At 42.8% G+C, this 10313-nt stretch overlaps 1 pseudogene; it reads right to left on the bottom strand.

Annotated features, from left to right (window-relative positions):
• Positions 1 to 4977: 4977 nt before the first annotated feature.
• On the bottom strand, positions 4978 to 10100 carry LOC136473172 (patatin-like protein 2; annotated as a pseudogene).
• Between the last annotated feature and the right edge of the window lie 213 nt (positions 10101 to 10313).

The raw sequence follows: 10313 nt of genomic DNA, 5'->3' as shown, positions 1-10313 counted from the left end.
TATAACGCGTGTACATGTACATATGCTGTGTTCAAACAGCCATGATGCATTACCTTAAATGAATTAATCAATCAATTAACGCATGTACCGATGTACTAGTTAACTCCTTCGTTCCAAATTATAAATCACTTTAACTTTTTAGGTATATCTATTTTATTATACATCTAAATATAATAATATATCTAGATACGTAGCAAAACGAATGAAAAAAAAAGTTAAAGCGATTTACGAATGGCATCAATTACCGCGCGAGTGAGATGGTAGCGTGCTGATCAATATTATCCGGCAAAAGGTTCTTTGCGGTAATGTAGCTGGCATGCACGGCGAAACATCGCTGTTTCTGAATTCTGTTCAAACAGACCTTTCGTACGCAAGTTACTGTTGTGTGATGGCTTGGTCGGTCAGTTATTAGCATCTTCCTCACTGTTCCACATTGCCTTGCATGACACAAAATCGTGATGTGATATGTGCGTGCCCCTAATTATTTTCTCAGTAACGGGTCGAATGCACGTGCGTACCCCTAATAACTAGTATTAATTAGAGACTTCAAGGTAATTCTCATACATCTAGCAAGCAAATAGCCAGAATAAAATCATCATTTCGGTCAAAAAATAAAATAAAATCATCAATGAATATAATAATAGACATTGACTCTAATTTACTTATTCACCTCTATTATTACGAAAATAACCGGAAATAATTTCCTAAATTTGTATTTTAAATATGCACCTCTACAATTGGAAAGATATTATAAAGTATTAGTTAAATTTATATCTAACCTACCTCTATCACTATGAAAGATAAGCACTAGTTACTCAGAATGACGTAAGGATTTCTTCATTTTCACAACAAGGTCCACCTGTGCTCTTTTTGGATTCTTCTCTACAAAATAGTGTCTCTAACTGACTAGCCAAGAGGTTTCCACACCAACATAGAGAGAAGAACAACCAAAGAGGCGCTAAGGGGCTAAGGGCATAAACTACGAGTGAAAAGGGAACAAAAAGATTAGTAAACCAAACGAGATATTTTCATATTGATCCAATAACAAGCCATTCTGACAGGGTATGCTATTCTTGCTCAAAATAAGGCTTTCAATGGCCACACTATTGTTGCTCAAATTAAAGCATTTAATGGATCGACTACTCCAAATTCGTATCACTAATTGCTTCAAGGTAGAGTATTCACGGTCTATCACCCCAGCATTAGCAACTTTAGGAGATGCCATCAGAGTTGCATCAACCAAATAACTCTTCAGGGGAAAGTTGGTTAGGCTTGCTTAGAATTGAAAGAAGGGAGTTGCTCAAGAAGGGGATTCACATGCTCAACAACTATAGTAAGGGCATGTTTGGATTCTCTGTCTAAACTTTACTTATCTAAAGTTGAGGACTAAAACTTTAGACCACTTTAGCTCACTTGTGTGGCCTAAAGTTTTTGTGCAATGGTCTAAGCTTTAGACCTCTTGTTTGGAGCCTTGATAGCTAAAGTGGTCTAAAGTTTGGTGGCTAAACTTTAGTCCATGCCCAAACAGGGCGGCCTAATAGCTTTTGCCTCATCCTCCTTGAACTTGAAAGCTTCACCTACAACCTCTAGATGGAAGTCGGGGTCATGGAATTTCTAGATTATTTCGAGCACCTGACTACCTCCTTCAAGCGTGGTGTCTTCTTCGATCTTCACCCTTTACTTTTCCCTTATTAATTAGTAGAACAGAGCCAATGACATATTGTACTAGTATACTAGAAGCATGCCCCGCGTGTTGTTGCGAGATTTTCTTAAAAATAAATCTTTTATATATATTATTACTATATGGTATTATATATATATATATATATATATATATATATATATATATATATATATATGACTATCAGATCTAGTAAAAAAATCAGTAAGCTAATAGAAGAAAAACTAATAGGATATTTGATCACATTATAAAAGATAAAAGATAGGTGATGAAACAAATAGCATATGTAGATGACTTTACGTTAATAGATTAAAGATTAAAAGTATTGCACATAATTGAGATGATGTGGATATTTTATAATTAATAAGGGATGACATGATAGCTTGCATGAAAGGATTGCAAGTTATGGAACACTTAGTGAGAAGTGATATGGGCATCTTGCATGAAAAGAGAAAACATCTAGTGAGATTTAGCTTTATAAGAGTATAAGATAAGATAAGATATCCACCAATACAATCAATTCCTTCTTTTGTAGGGCTTGTAAATCGGTGTCACAGACCACTTCGATTTGGTTTCCTTAGTGCAGGCAATTTGTGTTTGACGGACTAGCAACTAATCAGTGCAAGTAAACAAGAGAAGCCGGCAACTTCGGTGTCAATTTCTTCGGTTTCCACCAAACATTCATGGGACCAGTCTATGAGCCTAGTGCTCACTGGCCTCATCGTCAGTTGCATGCCTCTCCTCCACGAGCTAAGCCTCGCTGTACGTGGTGTTCGCTCCTTCTCTGCATGCCTCGCTGGACATTGAGGATCTCTCGATGTAGAGATCTAAACTTCAAGGCGAGGGCATGGTTGTTAGGGAAGGAATATGGGCCTGTTCGGCTTACCCTATATTCGGCTTGTTCGGTTTCTTTTTTTAGCCGAAACAGTATTTTTCTCTCACAACAATTCAGCCGGAACAGTGGTGGTAAACAACATCACCGGTAGGCAAGCCCAAAGGCGGAGGATGAAATAAAATTAAGGGTTTTGCTAATTTTCAAGTGTCTAATTTTTTATTTTTCTTTCAAGCGACGATTATTGTATATATTTTATACCAGAATTGCAGTTTTAGTTCATTGCACTTTCTGTACACACAATCTGTAATTTTTTGTTCTGAAAATAAAAAAACCCGTTAGGAAAAACCACAAACCAATGTGTTAGCATAAAGTCAATTTAACAATTTACAATTATTTCTATAGCCAGACAAGGACAAAATTTTGATATGTTATGACATGAAGACAAATAACAAATTACAAAAGAAATAATTTATTTGTAGTAGTTGGTAGTATAAGAGTGTTGCCTGAAATCAAAATTCAGACACTAGAAATATAGAAGAAGGGTAAAATTAAGGTATGGCGAAGTTGATCACATCATCAATACTATGTGGTGTAACCTGACTAAAGCTTTATTTTAGATAAATAAATGATATTTATATCGAGAAAATTAAGGATGGAAACTAAGAAGCTGCAGCACGTTGTTCTAATTTTTTTTTTTGAGGGAACTGCACGTGTTCTAATGAGCGCAGCGTAAGTGCGTAACAAGTAACATGCACTGTTAAGTATCGAACGGCCTGGTAGGGGCTGCAATGAGCTAAAACCTGGTCACTTAGCCCATTAAGAGAACAAAAAAAGTGGCCCAGTAGAAACAAGGCAGCCCGGTTCGGAATAACGATTCACCATGATTCTTTCTAAAACTCATTTTCTAATTCATCGTTTAGAGTCATTTGTATAAAAATTATTTTCTATATTATTTCAATCTCCAATATTTTTTTTTCTATATCTTGTTTGCAATCCTGAGAGTCATTCTCGTTTTCTATCTTTGGCTAGCGAGAAATTCGAAATAAAAATGACTATATTTAAATAATTAATTAAAGAAGCTGTTGAAGATTATTTTTTCATCAAAATATCTATTCCTAACAATTAGGAAGTATATTGTCATCTTTTTCCTTTTCCTCTCTAGATAGATCGAATCGGCACATCAGCCATGGTGATGAGCTAATCACACGAATCACAGCTTATAAGATTGAATAGTAGGTGATATTCGCGAAAAATACAAGGTATGGCGACCGAGCCCGGGCAAGCCTACCGGCTGGCCATACACCTTTACCAAACTCCACAAATCTCATCACAACGGGTAAAGGACATACCTAAAGATGCCTTATGCACTTGGGGTTCAATCCTGCAACAATCCCGAGGACCGAAAGGCCTTTGACTTTGAGAGGCCCAATATGTAAGCCTATCGACCTCAAGGCACCCCAAACGAAGTGCAAGTCTACAATCACCTCAATTAAAGGCATGTTTGGTTTGAGGTGACTAAAGTTTAGTCACCTCCACTTTAGTCCCTTTTAATCATTTTTTTGCTAAAAAGATGACTAAAAAGTAACTAACTGGGTTTAGTCATCTAGTCACCAAGGGGTCACTATAAGGGGTAAAGGGCTAAAAAAGACACCCCTATCCCTCATTACTGCCCCTCCCCCACCGGCGGGTAACTCGCCCACGCCCTCCTCCTCCCCATCGGTGGCGTCGCCCTCTTCCTCCCCATCAGCGGCAGTCCCTAGCGGATCTGTGCAGCGATTCTCCTCTGTTCATGCTTGGGCTCCCTGTCCCACGACTTCTCCACGTGCCACACCGCAGCCGTCGTGCCCAACTCTGCCGGCACCACCTCGTCCGGCGCGTCCTACTCCTTGGCTGCGCCACGGAGGTACCTGACGTGCGAGGATGTGGAGCTGTCACCGCTATTCCCGCGGGACCACCTGGTATACCTGGAGCGGCACTGTCCGGCGTCGGAGCGGGAGCGGCTGCGGTGCCTGATGCCCGCGCCAACCAGAGAACTGGATCCGCGTCGACGGCAACGAGATCAGGTCCCTGCACGCAAGGCGCGTGAAGGGAAGGTGTTGTTTTGGTCTTTGTACAGTAGCTTCTCTGGCCATTAGTCCCCGGAACCAAACAGCTAGAGTCTAAAGTTTAGTCCTTGGACTAAAGTTTAGTCTAGAGACTAATTGGAACCAAACATGGCCTGACTTAGAATCACCACTGGGAGTGCATCCGCACTCAAAGGCGGTGTATTTAACAGTAGAACAATTGGAGTACAAATACAATAGACAAAGAACTACATCCTTCATCGTGGGAGAGAGACACTTCGGAAGTACTAATTGAAGTGGATACAAAGAACATGACTACTAAATGAATGAATTACATAGCACACTTGGGTTGTCATGTAATAAATTTTCTACGCAAGCATCCCCCGCCAGATCCATGTTTACATTGTTTTGTTGCCGTTTTTCTGTAGCCTGGCCCGGCGCTCCCGTACCAGCATGTTGGCGAAGCGGATGAGTTCATCCCCTTTGGTGCCTCTGTTGCCGTCGGTCTCGTTCTTGCCCGTCTCGATGTTCACCTTGCACGCCGGCTTCTTCAGCAGGCCCTTGCCGACGTCGACGAGGCGGTTCAGGTTCTCCACGGTGGACACGTCAACGGATGACGTTTCTCCCATGAGCTCGTCGTCCTGAATGCGGAGGTAACTCCTGTCGGAATGCAGGGCCTGGAAGAGCACGGAGGCGTGGATGTCGACGAGCACTACGTAAAAAACGGTTTATACCAACGGGATAATTTTTTTTAGGGGCGGTCGGTGATGGAGCCGCCCCTACAGTGATGTGCTCGAGAGCCACTAGACCAGCCGCCCCTATAAATGGCACAGTAGGGGCGGCTAATAATACGAGCCGCCCCTAAAAACACTCACCAGCCGTCCCTGGTGTTACGATTTGTAGGGGCGGCTCAATCATCAGTCGTCCCTACAAATCACCTGTACAACAAATATCTCCCACCTCTCCCCCTACTCATCGGGAAAAAGAAAAAAATAGGTTACCTCTCGCTCGCCTCGCCGCCACCGCCGATTGCGCTCCTGCCCGTACACCACCACCCCAGGTCCCCGCACGCCCTGACCCTACTAGCCCCGCCCGTTGCCTCCTCCAGGAAGTCCGCCGCAGCGGTCCCCGCGTGCCCTGTCGCGTCCCCGCGCCACTCCGACTACTTCGACCCCCGGGCCCCGCCGCCGCCGCGCGGAGACGGCGGGTACGGGCGCGCCCCCAACGGCACGCAGGATGGGAGGGTCTTCACCAGCTACATCATCTACAAGGGCAAGGCCGCACTCTCATTCGACGCCAGGCCGCACATCTCGTCTGCTCCATGAAACCCTAGGTGCATCCCTCGACCCCCGTTTGGATCTCTCTGATCTCGTGGATCTAGGGTTCTTTGGTGATTTGGTCTTGGTGGTGGGGCTTCGTAGTTGTGTTCGTTGTGGTCCGGGCTCGAGATTGGTTTAGGGTTTTGATCTCCTCTGTCGTTGTGGTCCGTATGTCTAGTCTTTGGGTGAGAGACTTTAATCTAGTGTTAACTGAATGATTATAATGTCCTTACTCCCTGATTCACCGAACAATGGATTACTTGCATAGCTGTTGGTGGCAAATTACTTATTGTTGATTCGTTGTAAAGAGTTTGCCAAACTTATAACTAATTTAGTGTTCTGTATTTTTTCGTACCAGACCATCCTGCAATTCTTCCTGGATTTTGGGGAGGCGGTCTTGCACGATGCTGATGGTAGCTTGAAAACCTTCTTCCGCTCTTGCTTAAGTAGGTAATGTTGTTTTCTATGTTTTTCTCTTGATCTGTATACCATCGCTGGATTGCTACCACAAGCATCTAAGATACTCAACTTTTTTTCTTGTAAATAGGGAGTTTGCAGATCCTATTGTTGCAGAGCGCACGGTTGAATTCCTTGTAACAAACAAGACAAAGATCCTTAGCTCCTTTCCCAATTTGATTCCACAGGTGCCAACACTTCAAATGTTTACTTACATGGAACTGGCAAATTTCACATGTAGCTCCTATTATTCATGTTGTTGCAGACCACTGATTTGAAAGATATAAATCCAGCTTCATTGTTTGTTTTATAGCATATGTATTAATCTTTTATGAGAATGGCGGGGGAGGCCCCTACATATATTTCTTCATTAACATAAGAAATAATTATAATACAGGAGGCCGTAAGCCAAAATGGTAGAGAAAAAACAAAAAAAAACCATATTTCTATGATAAGCTACTCAACCAACTATTGTAAGATTCTTTATAGAATATTTCTCTCTTCTCTTCCTATTTTCCAAATTCGACTTAATCATGTTAGCACATGCCAATGCTTGTGTATTCTTGTTTATACACAGTTCTATCCATTGTTGTTAAAGCTTATTGCATCAAATGGTGAGAGGTATGTGCTCTTATTGTCATGAACTTAGCCTATATCTGTCATCTATGTTTCCTTTAAATGACTTGGTACTGGTAGCATAAATATTCAATAGCAATCCTGTTGAACTACCTAATTTGTTTGCTAACATTCTAGACTGGAGAATAAGTTTGCGGAAGTACTTCCGTTAATGATGTCAGTAGGATCTTTTCTTCCTCTGTTCCTATCCCTTATGAATTTGCCAAGTAAGCCTGTTGATATTTCTTCTTCAAGATTTTTATATAACCCAAACAATATTTTCTGCTGATTAGCTGATGAGTGAGGTGCACTATGGCATTATTAAATTATTGTTTCTGCTTTCATGTGACGTGCATTCCTTACATTCTTACAATATGTGAGATTTCTATAATGTATAGCATACATACATGACCTGGTTCCTGCTGGCCTTGATTGTTTATCCTGTATACAGTTACTCACTTTTTATTTGTGAACATGGAGTATACAGTTTTTTTTGAAACTAACATGGAGTATACAGTTGGCACACTATTTAGATTCTTTTGGTAAAGAACTCTTCATTTTGAGTTCCAATACTGCACATAATATGAATCAGTTGTGATTGATATTTATTGGAGACTACCAGATTTTATGGCTTGATTTAGATAAGTGTCTTTTGTCATTCAACCATGCATTATTGGTTTTTGTTCAACTATAATGTATTGATTTCAACAACTTTGTTCCTCATCACTCTGAATTTTACCCAGTGTTGTGGTGGCACTGGAAAAGGTGGAAAGAAGTTCTGGAACTTTTATTGGCAGTAGTATAGCTACAATCCAGAAGAGCGCTGCTCCTGAGGTAATCTTCAGAATGAATTGGCCTAGAAGCTATGAGTGAATTATCTAGTCCAAAACTGTTAAGAGCATTATCCTTTTCTATGGTACAGATGCTTCTTGCACTGATGGACGAGGCATATACTGGTTCCGCAATAGAAGAACCTAGTGGTAATTCAGGCTCTGATGATAGTGGTCCCTTAGACCTTGCTGACCCAATGTTCTTAGACCTTCTAAAAGACAAGAATGATGGTATTGCTGTAAGTAGTTTCTCCTATACAATAGTGTATATCCCCTTTGAATTCTTAGTTCTAGTGATATCTTCTTCTGTTTTCCCCTTCAGGCAAAACATTGGATATCCCCTACGGCACCTACCTCGCCGTCATGATCGTCATCTTCTTCTGGGCCATGCGCAGCACCGACTTCTTCACGGTAAAAAGCTAGGCACTAGCCACTAGCTTTGTTTGCATTGCTCCGACCGGCGGCCAATTTCTGGGCCATCAAATTCTCTTCTCTTCCAGTAAGATAAGAACCTACCTTTGTTTGCATTGCTCCGGCTGATCGACAGAACACGTTCGGCGTGAGGTCGCTGCACGGCAGCCAGGAGGAGACGATGTCGGCGCTGTACCTGCAGGTAAGCATCATCAGCCAGGCGCTCATCTTCGTCACGCGCTCCCGCAGGTTCTGATGCGTGTAGAGCAAGAGCAGAAAGTTTGGGCCTCTATTATCCATGTCGTTGTGTTTGTCTGCTATGTCTTGATCTGAGTTTGGCTGTCATGTTTGCATATGAAAACAACTATTTTCTTATCTTCCTGCTCTTAAAAAATTGTTCCTACGGCATATATTGATATTTAAATGTAACTATGCGTTGTAATACATATGCACCTGTATCTAGGTTGCTTCAAAAAAGTACAACAGTCTTTGCTTTGCTTACTGAGTTGGTTTTTTTCTTTTGCAGGCTAGACGTCTAAAGGTGGGAGACAAGCCACTTCTCACAGTATCAATATTTATGCAAGTAATATGACTTGCAAGACTGAAACTATGCCATATTTATAGTTTGGATAAGATCAGTTCCTTCCTGATTTGTATCTTGAGTTTATATTTCTCTTGGAGAACCCATATGTTGGAAATGCGTGCTAGTTCTGAAGAGAATAGGACCTTGATTACCTGGCCATATGCTGTCATTTTGATGCATAATATTGCATCTGACTAGAGAGCTCATGTAAACTTCTACAGAACTGTACAGTGGATCTTTTACTACTTTCTGTAGTTCATAGGTCTCAATTGATTTGCTCTGAAATATTACTATACGAATTTAGTGATCTTGTTTATCTTTAATGCTAATTGAAAAATATATGTTCTGGTCCAATTTGAATTGTAAATTTAATTTTTTTGCGGAAAAATGATTTGTAGGGGCGGTTGGTACTGTAGCCGCCCTACAAATCTATTTGTAGGGGCGGCTGGTGTAAATTGATTTGTAGGGGCGGCTACAGTACCAACCGCCCCTACAAATCGATTTGTAGGGGCGGTCTGGGAACCGCCCCTATAAATGCATGATTTGTAGAGACCCTTGCGTAGGGGCGGCTGGCCGAACCGCCCCTACAAATGCACTGTAGCCGCCCCTGGAAATGATATTTGACGTAGTGGAGGTCGGCGTTGGCCTGGCTGAAGCTGTCGATGATGGGCGTGGCGCCCTTGTTGTAGAGCCACCTGAGGATGCCCCACTTGCTGCACTGCACGGCGTCGAACTTCTCCTCCACCTTGGCGGAGCCGGTGCCCAGGGACAGCACCATGAACTTGCCGTTGTCCGTGGGCTTGATCTGGAAGAAGTCGTGGTTGCCCAGGAGGATCTGCTTGCTCACGTGCGTCATCGCCAGCAGCGTCTGCAAAATTTGTCAAGTTTTATGTAGGTGTTTTGTCAGCGTGGGCAAGAATCATAGAAGTTACTGTAACAGGCATGCACATTTCTTTGTGTTGAGTTTACCCTTGTTTGCTGCCGCCGTGCACACATTTCAGTCACTCACCGGGTTGTTTGCTGCGACGCCTCCATCGATGAGGTTTAAGGCCTGGGGCTTGCCGTCCTTGTCCTTGGTCTCGAATTGGTGCCCTAGGAGGTACGTCGGCTCGGCGGACGTGCTGATGCACACGTCCGAGAGCAGAGCGTCCTTGGAGACGTCGCTCATGGCCTGTGCGTAAATCACTAGAAAGTATGTCGAAGGTGGGGATGACGATGTTCTGGAGCGCCTGGCTGACCCTCGTCTCGCCGAGGAGCTCCCGAACGATGGAGTGGAGGTACTTGCCATCATACTTGGGCCCCGACATGCTCTTGAACAATCCCAGAGGACCGCCGCTGCACAACGCACACACAACACAGGGTATTTATGAACGAGATTCAAGAGAGGGAAGACGACTTTGATCAAACAAGAGGGAGTAACTCGGGGTTTTACGTTTTACGTACGTGATGGGCCGGAAACCTATGTATTCCGCCACGGCTGCCCGCTTGGCTGGTTTAACGCTTGCGATTGCAAGTGCAGG

This window comes from Miscanthus floridulus, chromosome 8, assembly GCF_019320115.1.
Source record: "Miscanthus floridulus cultivar M001 chromosome 8, ASM1932011v1, whole genome shotgun sequence".
Classification (NCBI taxonomy): domain Eukaryota; kingdom Viridiplantae; phylum Streptophyta; class Magnoliopsida; order Poales; family Poaceae; genus Miscanthus; species Miscanthus floridulus.
The sequence above is the reverse complement of the archived record's forward strand: the minus strand, read 5'-3'. Positions and strand labels throughout refer to the sequence as shown.